The sequence below is a fragment of the Neolamprologus brichardi genome, chromosome 23 (assembly GCF_056152115.1).
Source record: "Neolamprologus brichardi isolate AB-2024 chromosome 23, ASM5615211v1, whole genome shotgun sequence".
Lineage (NCBI taxonomy): Eukaryota > Metazoa > Chordata > Actinopteri > Cichliformes > Cichlidae > Neolamprologus > Neolamprologus brichardi.
In genome coordinates, this window is record NC_142125.1 from 1,078,916 (window position 1) to 1,098,587 (window position 19,672).

At 42.6% G+C, this 19,672-nt stretch overlaps 1 protein-coding gene across 5 annotated transcripts in view; it reads right to left on the reverse strand.

Annotated features, from left to right (window-relative positions):
* The window catches only part of myo9bl (myosin IXb-like), a 61,823-nt gene extending 42,536 nt beyond the window's left edge, over positions 1-19,287 (reverse strand). For 3 of the 5 annotated variants that reach the window (XM_087836593.1, XM_087836592.1, XM_087836591.1), the window contains exon 1: positions 18,639-19,287. The gene's annotated coding sequence lies outside the window, so the exon portion shown is untranslated. The remainder of the gene's footprint in view (positions 1-18,638) is intronic. The other 2 variants (XM_087836590.1, XM_087836589.1) reach the window with 1 other exon arrangement.
* Positions 19,288-19,672: the final 385 nt, after the last annotated feature.

The following is a 19,672-nucleotide window of genomic DNA, read 5'->3' on the forward strand; positions in this document are numbered from 1 at the left end:
TGTGGCCATCATAAAAAAAGATGGTGATCTTAATTCTTTCAGAAATAAAGTTTCTTTACTTTAAAAGTTTGAGGGCAGGAACGAGGTTTTTAGAGTTTTTATTGGTTCCTTGATGTCTTTTAAATAAACTTTGTATGGCTTTAAATCTGTTTGTGTGTGTTTAGCTGTATCTTGAAGTGAATTGTATGACATCAGCTGGGACATTATTTTAACCCCACCCCCAAGTTAAGCACTTCTCCAGTTGGTGGACCACACGTGCTGCCACCCGGGTTTTCTATTGGTGGTTCCTCTGTTAAAGTCAACAGCATCGTTACAGACTCGTGCAGAGCCTAACTGCATCCGAATCATTGTGAAGTGTCACTTCTTTGTATCCTGCCTGTTTACTTTAGACTAAAACAACTCTGGAGATGTAGTGAGTATCTCAGGCTGGCACGATGACAGCTTTCCATCACTGACTCAAAGTCTGGCTGTTATTGCAGATTCATTAGAAGTCACCTGGAGCAGAACTGAAGTAGTGCTGAGCACTGATTCACTGTAACATCCAGCTGGGTCACAGCCAAAGAATATAATCCAAGTTAATGCCGTCTATCACAAACGTAATGCAGAACAGCGACCTACAGGTCAGCTGAGTGTGAATCACAGGAGAAGCAGCTGGGGAAAGTTTGCTGGTGATGGATCACGTAGCGTGGCATCAGTAATGCACGCCGCGCTCGCTGCGAGCCCCCTCTTGGGGAAACGTGAACCTGGCTTAAATCGCTGCAGGGTGAACAGCCGGTGCTGCTTTGGTAAACCGATCCTGGCTCGAGTCCTAAGTACCAAGACGGATAGTTTATCATTTCTGTCATTGAAGCAGACGCAAAAAAAGGGAAAGTTTAACTCACAGAAACGCCCAAATTAAGCACCGCTGCAGACAGGAGGCACTGACACACGAGGGTCCTCAATTATGAATGATTAATTTCCCCATCATAAAGTTTATTTTCAATTAAACTCTTTGGTGAATGACAAAAATCGTGAATACAGAGTCCGTCTACAAAGAGGCGTTTTGCAGATCGTTGACTAGCTCAGATAAGATGACATCGCACTTCATGTGCACAAAAATCCAGTTGTGTAACGGCGGCAAAGCCGATGTTCTGGCTTTTCCTCGACTCGTTAATTGCAGGAGTGTCTGCTGAAGAAAGAATAATTACACAACAATTAGCATCTCATGAAGAAATTAATGTTTCGGATTAACTAAGAAAGCAAAGCAAACCACACGAGGCTGCCCAGCAACTGATGTGTTCTAACCAATGAATCTGGAGCCTTCACCCTTTTCTGTTTCCTCTGTGATAAATGAGCATCATCTGTTCACTTTAAGTTTAACTGGAAAAAGGGATTAACTCTATAACGCGTACAAAATAAACTACATAATATAAAATGGAGAACTACAAAAATGCAACAACAAAGACGTCTTCATGAAGCCAAGTCTGTAATTATCGAGGCCACAGTTGAGAATTAGAGGAAAAGCAGAGCAACTTCAGCCTCGTGAGCTTGTGGCTCTGCCAGGCTCGCTGACCACAGTCCCAAAAACATGCAAGCCTGTAAAATGCCAAGGCATGCAAAACTTTAGAGACCACAAAGGACAGCACGATCATTATCCTCCATCATGAGCGCCGTCTGGTTCGAATCTTTCAATAACTCCTGAGCGGCTCTCTCTACGCGAGCTCTAACAGAGAAAGCGTACGGCTGCAGTATCTGTATGCAAGGCACGGAGACTTGCAGCTCAATTTGTGCAGCGGTGCATAGAAGGAAAATCAAATATATCTTAAAATAAAAAGGTAGTGACAGAAAAAAATCTGCAGACACAGGCAGGAAAAGTAAACGATGAGAGGTCTCAGGGGACAATCAGAGGAGAAAGAGGCTTTGAGATAATAAAGCTTCCTCCCTGCAGAGCAGATCCGCGGTGACGATGCCGTGCATTCCTCAGATAAGACTGTGGATCGTCTGCTTTGCGTAGGCTTAGCCTGGCACTTACGAGGGGCTGATGGGAAGACGCCACAGCACAGAGCTACAGATGATTACAGAGGGGCTTTTTGCCTGCTTACTGTGGGCAGCAGAACACAGTAATAACATAACTGTGAGCAATAACTCACCCCCACCTCTGCATTGTCCAGTCAAATACCAAATACAGCTTCAAATAGCTCGGAGTTCACATCACGCAGGACCTGTCATGGTCCTGTCACATCAACAGGTGAAAAAGGCCCGACAGCGTCTCTACCACCTCAGACGCTTGAGAGACTTCCGACTGCCGACTCCAAGGTGCTCAGGAACTTTTACTCCTGCACCACAGAGAGCATCCTGACGGGAAACATCTCAACCTGGTTCGGGAACAGCACCATGCAGGACAGACGAGCTCTACAGAGGGTTGTGCGATCAGCTGAGCGCACCATCCGCTCCGAGCTCCCTGACCTGCACTCAGTCTACAGCAGGCGGTGCTGGACCAAGGCCAGGAAGATCGTGAAGGACCTCAGCCATCCCAACAACAGACTGTTCTCTCTGCTGAGGTCAGGAAAGCGATTCTGCTCCCTGAAGACCAACACAGAGAGACTGAGGAGGAGCTTCTTCCCGCAGGCGATACGGTCTCTCAATCACACCCCCACACAGCACTGACCCACACATATGATCTCACACACTGGACATGTGTTTACACTAGTGGCTGCTGCACAACTACACTGTGTGGTCATCTAATCGAATCCCTTTATCACTTAAATAAATCACTTTAAGCATATTTGCACTGCACAAGACACTCACACATGTGGATTGCACAACATGGACATTATATTTCTTCATTTCCACTTAATACTGTACAGCTGCTGTTATTGTTCTATATTTCTTCATATATTCTTATATATTGTGTATTTTGTTGTACAGTTATTTTATTTTCAACTTTAATTTTTATATTTTATTTTATTCTTTCCCAGTTAAATTTACCCTTCATTCTAATTTTCATATTTATTTCCTCTCCTATTCAGTCTTTTTTTCTTTAGGTCACGAGCAGTTGTCTAAGCATTTCACTGCATACTGTGCTGTGTATGACTGTGTATGTGACAAATAAGACTTGAAGTTGAAAATGGGCTTGCGGTAAATTGACTCAGCTGCACGAGCAAAATGTGACTGAGCTGATTTGTTTGCATGCAAAAGCATGAGAAACCAGGAGAAGTGACCCATTTATTTAGTGAAAAGAAGGCGACAGACATTTAAGTGGAGGCTCGCATCAAACGTTGATAACAGGGATGCAGCCCTCCTGACTCAGAAGGCTAACGTGGGCCCTGTGGTTACTACGTCAGGTGTTAGCAGGAGCTACAACAAGCCAACAGCAAAGCAGACATTTCAGGCAGCTACACAAAGAGCTCTTTGGTTGTTTGCAGCAGCTTTGTACTCAACGACACTTCTCTCTTGCTCAATTGCTCCTTTACACGCTTTTCAGGAAGCTTCGATTCCACTTATGTTACCATAAGTGGAATCGAAGCCTCGGTTGTCAAGACGATTAAAATGATTTCACCTCAGCCATCTCTTGTCACATCCAAAAGCAGAAGCTATCATGTCTGTAAATGACAGCAGTAGACGACCGCCTTATGACTAGACCAATGAAACAACTACATTTACTAATTTTCAATGCATTTCTCTTTTAATTTTAAACAAAGATTATGAAAGCAGTGGTTAAGTCATTTATTTAGTGCTGGTATCTGCAGATACTCACAGCCAAGGTATCAGCATCATATTAAAAACTGAAGGAGCCCAATTATTTTCATTTCATGGGAAAATAACAAATAGAAATTCATAAGTAATTGTAGCACGTGCAAAGGTTGGGACATGCAGGGGAACATCTATTTAATAAACCACCTTCTGCAGATATTACAGTATCTCAGGCCAAGAGGCTTTCTAATGTTGATATATTTATTTTCCTCACCCACTCATTACATGTTCATGCACAGCCTGCACAACTATTAAAGTCAGTCGTGTGGTTAACATTTCATTGAGCTCCGCTGTTTATACTAAATATTTCGGTTCTTCTAATACGTCATGTTTCAGACGATTTTAAAAGAGCGATGATAAACACGACCCAGGAAAGAGTGCAGTAAAGAAGTCGATTACCCTGTGACAGACTGAACAGACCAAATAGCTTAATAAAACAAGCACTTCATCATAACAGAAGCAAGACTTGGCAGTAAAACAAGAATTTTTGCTGGAAAAGTGAAGTAAGCATCCAGGTCTTAGTCCCTCTCCTGCTTCCATCCACTTCAGCCACATTCAAACAAAGGCCCACCCAGAGAAGACGAGGAGGAACGACGCTGATTAGTGAAGAGAGAAAATAAATATTTTGCCTTTATATGGAAAGTTAGTGTAGCCTTTGTGCTCTTTGCACTACAGACGGTAAACCTGACGCCTAATGGAGCTCCAAACACCAACACACACCCTCACAGGACACACACACATCTCCGCCAATTAGTAACAACACACGAGCTGACAGGAAGTGAATGGTTTAATGACACATATGATGAAGCAGAAGGCTCGTGAACTTCAAATACTATGGGACTCAACAAGGACGCAGCCTATGATGTCAGCAGTGTGTGGACTCCCAACATTCCTCTGCAGCGCCGTGAGAAGACGCCTGACGCTTCCCATGAGTCATAGCTACAAGCAGCTCCCACCTCAGACGTGACGTCCACGACCATCAGAGGAGACTGAGCTGAGGCCAAGCCTTTTTCTCAGAGCTGGAACAACCAGGTTGTTTACATTACATTATATTTATATTTATATTACATGGTCTCCATTATCTTTTTTATTCTGGTATATCACACACAGCACTGTACTATTGCTATTCTTGTTTGTTGAGAAGATATTTGCTTTATATATCTGGGATTTTTGTTTTTTTAAATGTATATACACACACACACACACACACACACACACACACACACACACACACAATACCATGAGATTTAGCATCTTCTTATACAGATGTAGTGACACCACGCTTCAGCGGCGCTGTAACAGATTTACACTCCATACGTCTTATATGTATGATGACTAACTGCCAGAACATACGAGACCTACAGCTCAGTGCTGCGCTTGAACGCACCGTGTGCAGACCCACGAGCTGCTCTCACACCTGCTGACTTGTACTGAGTGATTGTTGCAATGAGCCGAGATTACGCTGCTCATCGTGAGTGTCAAAAGACACTTTTGGATGTGACTCACCACGTGATAGGGGTGAGGGAAAAATGGATACTGTGTAGTATGGTGATATTTTGTTTGCTAATAATGTATGGATACAGGGACAGCAGAAATCGATACTTTGTTACAAAAAGGTTTTTGTGCTCTGACTTCAGAGCATGTTGATCCTTTTTCTGAGCAAGAATCCTGACATTCCTTCACTGTCCAAATGTGTTTAACTTGTTTTTTTGGCATAAATATGACAGTTTACTTATTTTAATTTAAGACATGTTTTATTTTAATTAAGTTTAAAACTTTTTAATTAATGTAAAATTATTTTGTTTTAATTTACTTTCAAATTCTTCAGTTGCTGAAGGGGCTGCATAGTTTTCATAAACTGCATAGTTCAGAATAGCTATAATTGTACCAGATGGTTGATTCAGTTAAGTTGGACTAGACTGTAATACAAACCGTTCAGTTTGTCAACAATCAAACTGAAATGAGAGAAAGACTGAGTGTGAGACTTTGATATTAGAGAAAATGAATATTGATAAAGTTTACCTTTATGTACAGAATCTGAATATCGCAAAATATTTTTAAAAAATTGCAATAATATCGTATCGAGGGATGTGTGGTGATTCCCACCTCTACAAGTGACAGTGTAACAAGGTTCAGGGGAACGAGACTTTGGCAGATTCATACGTCCACGTTTCAGAGTGGAACCAAACTCATGAAAGGTCGAGAGGTTCAGACTCTTGTCAAAAAAAACAATCAAAGCACGATAAAATGTTTTCTGCAGGTTTGTAAAAACTTTGCACACAGCTCTGCATACGTTTACACCCCCTCCAAAAAAACGTGACTGTGTACTTTAGGTTTGTGTAGTTTGTTGGTGGGAATTTTTCTCCTTTCAGGTTCATTGATTTCTTACTTCGAGCACTTTATTTTTGACATAATTCTGATACAGATATCCTGACAATCCCCAAACCTCGACAAACCTTAAATAAAGCTTTGCATTTTGTTTTTAGATGTGTTTGTGAAGTGGAGGAAATTGTTGAACAATCTGAACATCTGTGTTGAACTTAAATGTAATCGTTTGTTTTACGATGATTTTCTAATGACTTTATCTTCTCGAGTCTACGTGCAGCCGTTACGGGGAGCATCTGCGCGGCCGGCCTCCGTGCTGTCGAGAAAAGTGCCTTTGCTGTCCCGAGGGAAAGCGGAGCCGGGGCCGGCGAGGTATCCATCACCGCTACGCTGTCTCTGCGTGACCTAACGGGCATGAGAGGGTCTGGCTCTTTGCCAAAGCGAGGCAGCATTGTGTTCACAAGTTCAGATTCACCGTGTGTGTGTGCGTTTGTAACTTTGGCTAACGCTCACAGACACACTCAGAAAGACAGACAGAGATTGCTCCTGCTGCTGCTGAGTGGTGCTAAATCAGCCTCAGGGCTGAGCCTCTATAGGAGGTGCAGTTGCACCCAAAATGGCAGTGAATGGCTCCTATTAGAGCCATGTGGTCTATTCAAAGACACAGCCTTTTGTTTAAAGGGACCAAAAACCTCAATCAGGGAATTAACTCATCCAACAGTCACCAACTGGGCTGAATAAGAAGCACAGATATAGAGAGAGAACTGTGGAGAGAGTGGAGGAAGAAGAAGAAGAAAAGGGCACTAAAAGCTCGTCTCCTCCCCCTCCGTCTTTAAGTCAGCTCCCAGGCTGGCCAGCCACAAACAATAAAACCAGAGCCGAGGAGCATCTGCTGCTCCGTCTAAAGAAGAGGATAAAGGAGAGAGGAGCCACGGGGATCCAGTCTTTGACTTGATAATATTATCCCGTTCATTCAACAGAGCTCACGGTCACAGTCATCTACACCCAAGAGAAGAGGAAGACGTTATTAGAGATGATAAATTTAAACTCTGCTAAGAGAGATGATAAATATTTAACATGACAGCGAGCGCCCAGTTCTTCAAAACCATAACCAAATGAGTCAGCCAGCAGTCCACAGCCGTGATAGACGGTGCTAATCAATTATAACATGGTCATTGAGTGCAGCGCATTGATCTGCTACTCCCAATATCATGTGTCTGAGTCATGTATTGACAAACGGGCAGCTGTTCGTTTGACATCCCTCGGAGGAAGGTATGACCCCGAATCCCCCACAGAGGTTTAAAAACAACGTTCCAGTCTTTGCTGTATTCCTCGTCCTGTGCTGTGGAGGAGCTGACATTGGTAAACTATTACTTCATGTACATTTCACAGCGCTGCAATAATCCAGGAGGCCCAGGCCACGGCCTTACACTCCCCCTCGTCTCACCAACCGTCAGCCTGATCTGCACTGCTGGGTTTGTAACCGCTCCCTTTGCTGTGCCCCTTTGCCTCCGTCCTATCATTGTCTGTCAGAGAGTTACCTCCAGCTCCTCCCATTCGACCCCCCGCTGGTCACCCCCTCTGCTCCCCACCGTCTAACATTTGATGCTGATGGTTTAACTCGGTCCAGATGCAAAGTCTCCTCGAGTAGAGGAGAGCGGACGAGCTCGAGGAAACGCTCCGTACTATAAAAAGCCGTGTTCAGGTGTTTCTGATTTACATGTAATGCCTCTTTACTAGTCTGTAACCCGGGCGGGTCAGACCAGAGGGCGAGCACCAGCGAGTGAAGCAGAAAGGTCAACAAAACAGTTACGAATGTAACGCAAAATATTAGGAGTGTTTTTTATTTTTCAAACCTCGGGCCTTGAGTTGCAACAGAGCAAACGTGATCTTAATGCAAATAAACATGCAAAGAGTGTCCCAGCTTTCGGCGCGTGCACTGCACAGCCTCAAATGCCAAGGATGTTTCACCTAGAGATTAATCCGAGGAAAGGATGGAGAAATGTAGGTTTCCGATCAGCGCGATGAGCCGAAACGTTAGATTCAAAGCAGCAGCAGCACATGAAGCACACCAGAGCAATGAGGCTGTTGCCTGTCTGACATAATGCGACCCAGGAGCTGCTGCTCGGTGTGATTGGCTGGCTGGTGGCGACACGTTATTCCGGAGGGCTTTCCGGACAAGTCATTGGAGCCACGTACGACTAATAAACCAGTTTTGGTCTGCAGTGAACTTGTAATGCGTTACTGTAATCCGATTACTTTTTTAAAAGTAACGAGTAAAGTAAGGGATTACTATTGCAAAAAACGGTAATTAGATTACCGTTACTTTCCCGTAGGAACGCTGCGTTACTAAAACCGTGATTTTTTTGCGAGAATGTCTCATGACAGTGACGTAAGCGAGTGCGACGTTCGTGACAACAGCTGTGTGCAGATCAACAATGGATCATATATCGAGTGCAGAGAGAGTATGAGCGTGCAGCGTTTAAAGCGTGGAAGTACTGACCTTACTTTGAGTTTGATTCCATAAAAAGTGACAAAAACATTAGTGTCCGTTGTGCGTGGGAAGAAAACTTCTTTTTACAGCAAAAAACCCCTAAACTTCCAAACAAGCACCGAGTACCTACGACGTAATGGGAAACTCACAGAGAAACTCGCGGATTCTTCCACTGACCGCAGCACACCTGCACCAGGGTAACCCTCCGCCTACCCCACTCCTGCTTTACAGGTGAAAATAGAGCAACAGGACCGCTAGTCTTTGACTTTATTTATTTTCTGCTGTGTTTTACTTGCATCTATTTGAAAGACTGAGTGTAAACACAAAAATAATATTTTATTTTATGAGCTGGAATGTGCAGAAAATAGGTTTAAATGTTAAACTAATTTCTTCCAGTCAGAGAATGGTGCAGATAATTAAATTTTTGCTTGATGCATAAAGTTAAAAGATTAAAACTAATAAAACAAGTTTTAAAAAGAGACTTTTCCATTTGATTACATTTTGTATGATGATTATGCAGAAAAAGTAGAATTGGGCTGAAAGATCTATCGCTTTATCACCTATTCAGGTTGTAAATCGTGTTTTTAAAAAGTAACTAAGTAATTAATTACTTTTGAAAATAAGTAATCAGTAAAGTAACGGGATTACTTTTTTGGGGAAGTAATCAGTAATTAGTTACTGATTACTTTTTTCAAGTAACTTGACCAACACTGGTTGTCAATAACTAATAATGAAGTAAGATCCTGCTAAAATGTTTCCACTCTGTTACATTTTTAGTGATTTATTAATAGACAAACACTAGCTTCATTTGATCAGATGCAACTTTGATTTCAGAAGATATTATTCACCATTTGCTGACATTTAAATCACCAAGTGATTAATAAGACTAATCTGATTACTCCGAATCATTCATGAAAATATCTGCTGACCTACATGAATTTAGTCTCCTGTGTCCTGGACCGGTTTATAAGGTTTGAGCATTTAATGAGATTTACTTGAGAAAGCCCCGAGTTCACCAGAGTTCAAAATAAAAGTTTCTATTTGGACTTTTTCCACATTTAAAACAGGAAGTCATCATTAGCATCTTTCTGAGGGGCTTTCTGGTGTGAAATATGCTGCTTTGTGTTGCTGTGTCCACCTTCTGGATGCAACCTGGTTTACACAAGCCCATTTCGCTCGTGTTTATTAGATAGGAAACGCTTCGGCCCTTCTTAGCGCAATAAACTGCTATCGCGAGCACAAACCTGCAGTATGTCATCTGGAGATGTGGGGCAGCTGCAGACAGAAATCAGGAAGGAGAGAAAAGGAAGCAAAGGGAGGGCGGCAGACAGAGGGGATTATTGTACACGCTCACTCATGTGGGCTACCAGCACTAAAAACACCTCCCAAACACATGACTCCATTGTAACACCAGAATAGTCGCTGCTCTGCACCAACTACATGTAAAATCCCTTACTCCCACAGTCAGTTCACATGCCACACTCAAGACGCATGCCTTTGTTCATCGGGGGAAATTTAAACAGCCAGACAGGTGGGAACAATGCCACGTACTACAAAGCTGATCATAGTAGAAACAAGACAGCAGGAAAGAAACTGAGATGACTGTGGTTCACAAGAGCATGTTTAAACCATCGGGATGCACCTTAAAGCCACTAACAGTGTCTCATACACGCTTTGACCTCAGTTTCAACTTCGAGAATCGTGTTGTTCAAACACAACCCGCGTACATTTCCGCAAAGCTTAACGAACACAAACGTAAGAGCAAAACGACAGAAATTTACGACCGCTGCCACAAGAACCCCGAATTACGCTCAACAGACGAGACACTAAAGCTATTCTCCAAACAGCACATGTTCTTCTCCAGTCCTCGTCTTCCATCCTTAATGGACCGCATCATGTCTCCTAACACTCCCACCTGAGCCAGACATCCTGAATGATTTCTGTGAGATGAAATGCAACTTACATATGGAGCCATTCATCAGTGACCAGTGTCAGACTGCACGGTAAAAATAGAGCAAAAACAAACACGGCAGACCGGAGTTCAGCCAATAGCGTAGCAGAGGTCTGCTGTTCCTGCCCTCGGCTCGGCTCTTTCTTTCCATCTCTTGGCTCGTCTGTGCTCTTCTGTCTTTGGTTTTTTCTCTTTGCCCTCTCTTGTCACTCTCCACAGCCCTTCAGGCATCCAGTTGTGAGACTAAGCTGCAGTCGCACAATGGGACACACAGTTCAACCCTCAAACTACAAAGCTGTGCCAACACGTCCACGCTACACACACGAAAATAAAATAAAAAGCTAACAAACGTAAGAAAAGCCGTACCAAAAAATAAATGCAGTTCTCATATGTGGTATTGCATTTTCCAAAGATCAAACTACGTCATGTTTAAATGGACATCTGCTCAAACTGAACAAACAGGATTTTACTTGTGTAAAATCCCCCGTGCTTCACCTGGTGCTGTAAGCAAAAGTCTCCATCTGTGCCACTTTACCAATGTCCTCTGTAACACTGGCTTCTTTCTACCCTGGCACAGGCAACAGGAATGATTTGTCACCTAGACTGCCCAGCCTGGATGAAATAATCCTTTTCTTTTTCCACTCAGGTCATTCCAAAAGGAATGACTAAGGAATGATGCTAACGTCCTCTTCCACCTACATATAAACAAGTCCAACCCAGTTTCTGCTTTTTGCTCTTCAAACTTGAAGAATCTGAGTGAAGTTGTTTAAAATGAGCTTTTTTTAAATGGTAAACTAAATTAAAAACAATTTAAACTGACCTTTCGTGGTAGCTAAACTACAGAGGTGCCTTCAGTACTACAGGGGCAATAGACACACATTTAGCACGTGAGATAAGGCACAAACGTGCTTTTTGGAAACAGCAATTAAGATTATTTAAGTATTATTTTTAATTCAAATGTATCTGTGACAAAGGTGATCCTGCTGGTGAGCATACAGGAGAACCAAACAGGTAGAAAAACTAAGATTTCACCTTGTGAACTACGGCTGCCACGATTAGTCGACTATCAAAATCGTCGACGACTGATTTAATAGTCGACGCGTCGTTTGAAGCTTTGTAAGATCACAAAAGACGCAGGAATAAGTAGTAGGATTTAAGAGTGTAATAACGGACTGAAACAGAAGATGGCAGCACTGCATGTACAAGGATGCCAGCTGCCGTTAAACCCCGAAGAAGAAGAAGCTGTGTCCCAGAATTCATTGCGCAGCCCAGCTCAGTTTCTAACAATGGCGGCAGCTAGTTAGTTTTAATATTACTCTTATTATTCTTTCTGGGTCACAAAATAAACGTTTAACATATTTTCAGGCGAGAATGTAGCTGTGTAAACCTCAAATATCTGCTCAGTTTATCAAGACACCACATATTTTCAAAAGCGCTCCGACGTTTTCGGAGACGTCTGTTACCCACTAGCTCGATAGCTAGCCGGGGGCTAGGCTCACTAGAGCCGTGAGAACACCGGACTCCCGCAAATCGTTTTCAAACCCACCGCCGTCTTTCGCTACTCAGGTTAAACATGATATATAAGTCACTTAGATAACTTAAAAATGTTATTGTTTGGCTTTTTTTAGTATTTTATTTGTTCCTGAGTAAATCGGTTTGGCTGAGATTAAAGTTATAGTTTTTACACAGCTGAATAAACGTCAAGCAGACAGCTGATTATCAGAAGTGTGAGATGCTTGAGAATTTACTCCGGTGTCCTGTTATATTTTAGATAGCAAGGAGTTTATTAAACTTCACCGAAACAATCTGTAAATTTCATTAAAATTTAATAAACTATCATCTTGTCTTTATTTTTAGTTAGCACATACCTTAAACACTTAAAGCTGTAAGCTAATGATCGTTATATAAGAGCAGCTGTATGCTGGTGTAAGCTGTAAATCCAATGGATGATGATCTGATTAGTCGACTAATCGCAAAAATAATTGGTGACTAGTCGACTATCAAAATAATCGTTTGTGGCAGCCCTATTGTGAACACACCATAGATTCACTCGACACAGAATGCGACCGGCTTTTATTAACCGTGCTTAACCACAACATTTGACACACAGGCAGAGCAACAGCAAATAAAGCCTCAGGGTGTGTCCCTGTCGCCCATAATCCAGAGCCAAGGGATGGGATCAGTGACCACGCAGAGGATGGAGGGAGAGGTTACAGCTCGCCGCAGCCATCAACCAGTCAGGCTGACAGTAACCTCCTACACAGGAAGGAGTGACAGAAAGACTCCAGCCAGACATGTCAGACTGGAAATCAGAAAGCTGGCTAACAGCAGTTTGTGAAAGAAACACAGCCTCTAATCTATTGATTTGTATGTTTTCTACTCAGAGAGTGAAAAGATCCACATTTGATGGCATGAATCATTTCGCTGCTCACACCAGAAGCCACGGTTTTATTTTCCTTAATTTTTATCACCTTATGAATTTAACAAATTGTCATTAAATTCTACGAAGTTTGTTAGGACAACGATCCGGGTTTGGGCTAAAAAGCTGCCGCGTCTCTAAAAGCCTGTTCGCATGGTTGCCATGGTGATGCAAACAGTCTCTGAATGTAAACAATCGTGATGCTGCACGTTGACTTGATCTCAATGCCATATGAAATCACTGTACTTGAACTGCTGGAGGTTTAAGTGCACCTTTTAGACCAATTTGCACTTTTAATATGGAAAATTATTGATTTGTATGTTTTGGATAAACCAACAGATTATTACTGCGCCTACACTTAGAACATAAACTGGCACATTCGTCATAACCATAATAATCCAAATCAGACTTCTCATCTGGACGTGATGTGTTTGACAGCTGCAGTGATGACTGAGCGAAGAATAAGTCGCAGCAAACAAACGCACTGTAAGTAGGCCATCCATAAACCATCAGCCTGCCTTTTCCTCACTTGTACCCTATCATTACAGCTGGGACTATTTATAAAGCCCATAAATTGAGCTTACCACATTGAAAGATCAGACTAGGCGAGTTACCAAGGAGTTTTTGGAATTGAAACACTCCACCGCTCTCCTTCATTTTGCGTCTCTTCGGCTGCTTACATAAACCAACTTGTTCACTCACTCCCTAGTTCAGTCTCAACAAAACCATGACTGCATGCTACAAACATCAGCTAACAGTTTCTGCAGAAAGCAAAGCTTTTTGCCTGATGTTTGCCACAGAAAGGCCGGAGCTTTTCTCTAACAGACTGCAATGCACAGAAAGCACAAACATATGGGCGCATGCTGGTGTCCCAGTTCTTCTTTCTGCATGGATTCGTACTCCCAGTTTGCTTTACCAAGTGCAAAAGTAACACTGAAGGGAATCAGAACGTCGGACTCATCACAGTCGGCTGATTGGTATGTCATCTTTGAGTGATGATGCTATAAAACTGCCTGAGTCAGAGTGAAGCCCGTCCTCTTCAGTAGCATTGTACGTGCACGCACACACGCATGCACGCACGCATGTCTCTACACGTCAGGCTCTCCTGGCCAAGCCCTTATCAGTGCCTTCACTACACCTGCACTATGCTGCAGTAAGTATGTAGACCGGGTGACAACACACAGCACGAGCATGTTCAACAGCTAGAGACTAAGAGTGATTCTGTGAGCGTATTTAACAGAAATCTGTGCATTTTCCTTTTATTCACGACCTTTTGATGAACAGATATTAAACTCAAACAAATCAAATCCCTGCTAACAAAACCAGTAATGAGATTTGATTACGACTTATGAGGAGAGAGTAAGGGATTTTCCTGTGAGGAACATCTGCTGTGGCTGCAACAACTTCCTCTATATATAATCAGTTTGTACAGTACAGTTTATTATCAACAGTAAAAGTCCCCAAAATAAATCTGTGATTCTTTTGGGTCAATTCAATGCTTACAGAATATAGAGATAGCCGCGGTGGCTGATCTATTCGACCTACTGAGGCTGCTCTGCAGTGTCACGGGACTGCAGGTGTCTGCAACATTTCACAGGTAGCCTGTATATGCCAGTACACCAGCTGCATGTACAGACGACGCATGCTGCAACAGTGACTTGTTAGGAAACACAGCCCGCTATAGCTCAACCTGTTCTCCTGTCCTCATTCTGTCAGAAAACTTTAAAAGTAAAAGAAGGATGCAGACACACTCTGAGAAACTGAAAACGCAGTGGATGCAGTGGCCATTTTAACCCAATTTCTCCCTCTGATCATGAGTAGTGTGAGAAACCAAATAGCTTCTGAGTAATTCACTTTTAGAAACCCTCCCCCAAAACATGTGACCATGAAAACAGTTGAGATAAGATAAACTAGGCAGAGGTGCTGGCCGATCCTCTGCAAGCTACACTGCCGCTTCAGCCGAGTGCCAAGAGAAAATAGCCTCACACGTCTCAAGTCACCAGTTCAAAATAAGATGATTATGAGTAACTAGCTAACCAGAAGTAATCTTACATCACACCAATGTAAAAATATACCAGTATATTTGTATTTGCTTTCTACCCCTTCGTAACCTTGAAAAGCAACTTCCTGGCTGTGGTGTCGCTGCAGAAAACAGCTTGATAAGCGCAGCGTTTAGAAACAACAAAAGTTCCTGTAATGTGGTTCACTTTAATGATCCCAATCAGCCACAGCTCTGCATTTATTATACATACATTTAAAATAAGTAGGCCAATGGCTTTGTGCAGCTCTATTGGTTTACAAACTGATATCTGTGGGATTAACTAACACACCGAGTGACATTTAATCAGTCAAAGCCGAATATGAACGCTAGCTCTCCGTGAGAAATAACAGCTCAGCGATATAGAAGCAAATCTTTTACATTCACAATTTTACGCAATTACATCCAACAGGATGTTTAGACAATTAAAACTGAAGGCTGGAGATGTGGCTGGCTTTAGGTCCCCTCCCCCATCTTTGAACCACTGTCAGATCTGCAGCGGGTTTGGAGACAACAAACCATTAGTGGGGGCCATATGGCTCTTTTCTTTCAAAGGATGGCAGAGGGCCATTCTGTGGACTGGCTGAACGTTTACATGCATTTTAAGGAGGTCTGTATAATTTGGGGGGTTTGGCTGTTTGCAAAAATTTAAGTTGGTGGGAATTTGGGTAAAGTGGGGGAAGAGTCCGAGGAATACTGCATCTCTGCTCTGGATGTGATTTATGTGAGAATAAAGAGCACGGTGTGTTCACATCTGAGTCACAGTGGCATTCGTCCCATTTCTGGAAATAGCCAACATTGCTATGAATAAAACAGGAAGCATTTTTAATAAATGCAAATCGAATCTTTGAGCTTTCTCTCGGGGATCGGGGGCTTCATTTAATTTTGAACGTGACAGACGGGGACACCGACGATATCCTGATGTTTAACTGGCATCGCTGCGCGGTCAGCGGATCCCATATAATCAGATCTGCTGCACACACCCACAAACGCTTCCCATTACAGCTGCAGAGTGTGGTCAACACCTTGTTTCAGCAAAATGCATTACACATGCAGCGACTGTGCACAGAATAAAATTATGAGGTGATGTTTATCGGCCGAGCGGCACAATAAACAACATTAAATCTAATGAAGTCGTGCACATTGTTGTAATCTTACTCTGAAAACTGGTTACAGGCCGTCACTAAAGCATTTTTGTGGCCTCGTTAAGGACCCAACCAGATGAAATTTACAGGGTTAAAAAACTGCACTGTATTCAATTTTGAGCTTCAATATTATAGTTTATATTTTCAGCTAACCAGGTGATGCAGACTAACACAAACAAGCACTAGCCCCCTGTTCTTTTTAAATCCACATGTTCATACAAAGCTCATCTTCCAGTCATGATTCCTTCTATCCACAAATCATTTTCAAATATAATGATCCAAGACCCCGCAGTTCCCACACAGTCTGTACTGTAGACAGATATTTATCTAAATAATAAAACTAATAATAAATATAAAGTCTATTCTTAAAGGGTCCAAGAGCTGTTCTGACACACTTTCTTTTTGCATGCAGAAGCTTCATACTTCATACATAATGATACTACACAAGCGAGTAAAAGCTACTCACACATGTCATTGGGACCGTTTTCAAATGTGTCATTTAACACGTACAGCAACATTATTAATATTTCTATACTAAACCTTTTAATTAACAACATGTGAAAATTGTGACACACATGCTCATGCAATGAAAACACTGTGAAAGCCTCCTGTCAACACGTTTTCCCCCCACCCACTTCTATAATGCCTGGGTCACAAGGTAACAACTTGAAGCTGTGCACCCCTACACCAGCTGACAGCTGACAGCTATAATTTTCCACTTTCTGGTCTGTCCCCTTATTTCAACCCATTCCTGAGCATGTGATTGCCAGCGTGTCAAAAGGAAGTGTGAATGCAAACTTGCAGCAAAGGACTTTCTAGTTAAACCACAATTCAGTAAATGAGAAATGGAAAGACGGAAACGAGGAGGGAGTAAATACTGCGCTGTATGATTACTTTTTCCCCACCACTGAGACGGCAGCAGTCGTCACAGAGGCAGCGATCGCTGCCGACGCTTAAGTGAAAGGATTCATTATGGTTCTGTACACATTTGGACATGACTATACTTAAACAATACTGGGAAACCTCTTTATAAATGTTACCCAGATAACACCACCGGGCATTTCCTTTAAACTGAGTTAACAGTAGTTCCTCAAAGCAGATGCAAATGAGAGGTGGGAAAGTTATGTAGGGGTTAGGATTAGTGATATTACTAAGCCAGACAGTCAGTTAACTGTTTGAATTTTGGCTCGCTGCAATGCTGTCCTGAGGTAAAGGCGATATTTAAGCTCGATATGAAAATAAAAGTACCACAGAATACTTTAATACTACAGCAAAAGTATGAGGTCATCTCCCATTTCTTTATATTTTGCCTCCAAGGAGCTAGACTTTCAATTTCTAAATAAATAAATAAAAGTTTTCTGGAGCTGTCTGCAGCCTTTGTACCAGACCATTTTCAGAAGAATGCTTCTTATTGTTTGTTTGTTTATTGTGTCACTGACCTATGAATCACTAAAGCATAAAAAGGTCCATAACTCAAAAGATGAATCAGTATCATCCCCACACAGCAAACCTGGCAAAGAAGCCGTTTTCAGCTGTGTCTTTAGGCACTTGTTGATAGCAGCCTGTTGCAAAAACATGTCATTTGGTCCCATTTCTTCAAGCATGAAGTAGTACTTTTGTACCAACAAGGTGATTCACAAAAACTACTATCACCACCCCAGAGCCCGAACCTGAACATTACTGAAATGAGACAGAAATGGAATAAAAAGCGATCAACATCCTGGAGAACTATTCCTGAAACTAATTTAAAGAAATCATACCAAACACTGATTTTCAGGCTCATTAGAAAATTGGGCCATCTCTGGTTTGCCCTGTATAATGGACTTAGATTTACAGTTGCACTTTTCCATAAATCGCTGCAACTTTTCCTTCGTTTTCCTACCAAAATACAAGAATCGAGGGTCGACTCGAGCTTTAGCACAGCTCTGTGTACGAGTATACGTCACCTTTGATTGTGCAACAATAATGAATTAGGGCTACAATCTCTCAGGTCTTCATGTGCCACATGCACGACAGTTTGCAACAACAGCTGACACTTCCTGGATAATTCTGGCTGGATTTATGTCACCCAACACAAAACGAGTGGGATCCTTTCATTGTGACAGAAACCTAACCGGGCCCGCGGACACTGCACTGCAGCGAGTCTGCCTCGATTCTCGGACGTTCACACAACGGATGCAGCTCCGCTACTGGGTGTCACTGACACGCTTTGACAAACAGACGTGCTGCTATCACCCGCGACCACAACCGGTCCAAAAACTGGGAATGCTGCCTGATAGCGTGTCTTAAAATGGGGCTTTGAAGACGGACGGTGAAAGGGTTAACGCATTATGAGCCGCCTCACATTAACTTCCTATAACAGCTCCGTCAATGTAGTGCCTGGTAACCCTAAAAATAAAACACATAGCAACAGCAACTAAAGTAAAAACACTGCAACACATTTAGGACTTTACTGTAAAAACGTTTTCATTAACAAAAATAAAAGAAGGAGCTCGTAAAAAGCTACGAGCTCAAGCAAACTGACTTTAACGTACCTTTGCCGTCTGTTTTTCTCATCGTCGCGGTGTAATCCTCAAAAGCATTCCCCGCGATTCAACCAACTGCTGACAAATAATAATAATACTAAAACAAAAATAATAATCTACTCTTCTTCCCCCTCTCTTTTCTCCTTTGGTGGAAATAAGGCTGATTTAAGAACGGCTAAGGCTAAGAACGGTGAAGTCCCAAACAGACAAAGCTCAATCAGTTTGAAGGTTTCAATCCGAGGAGAAAAGAACCTGAAATGAAAGAGAGGGAAACGCGAAGACCACTTAAACGCGCTCATTAAACAGCAAATAATCGTTTGAGGGGATAAAAATTCCTCCTTCCTCGCAGGCGGTGTGATTTCAGACCGGCTAACCAGCTAGCCTGTCGCTACTTCCTTTCTCTGTGCCTAAATAACAGCAGCGGCAGACTGAGCTGAAAAAGTTGAGGAAAAGGCACACACACCAGATTCTATACAATAAAGACACCCTGTTGCTCACAGGGGTTAGTAAGAGAGCAGCGCCCCCTGCTGGGTCAGCGGTGGTACTACAGGTGTCACACAAAGGCTTTGTGTTTCACCCGCGTTTTCTTCTTGTTTGTTTGGTTTTTCCGCCTCAGTGGGCTACATAAAATAGCAGCTAGATAGCAGCTAAAATAGCTAATCTCCACTTTGTTTTGTATTATTTGTATTCTGACACCACTAGTTTTAGTGGAGCGTTCCGTTGTCCTAGCAACCGCGTCTGATTTTTTTTTTACCCAATAAATATACTCGGGATCCTTTGAACGTCATCTCTGTACAGTCCGTACGTATATGCTGCTGGGTGATCTCTCGTTTACTATTATTCCAAAACCTTTACACCCAGCCTCACATACAGTAGCGGCTTTTGACAGGGGCGACACGGCCGCGGTGGGGGCGGCATCGTGGTGGGGGGCGGCATCGTGGTGGGGGGCGGCATCACGGGCATTGGCAAAAAAAAAAATGCTCGTACTCATGCTGCCCCGACATCAGCCAGCGCATATCGGGAATGTCATAGGCACCGATCGG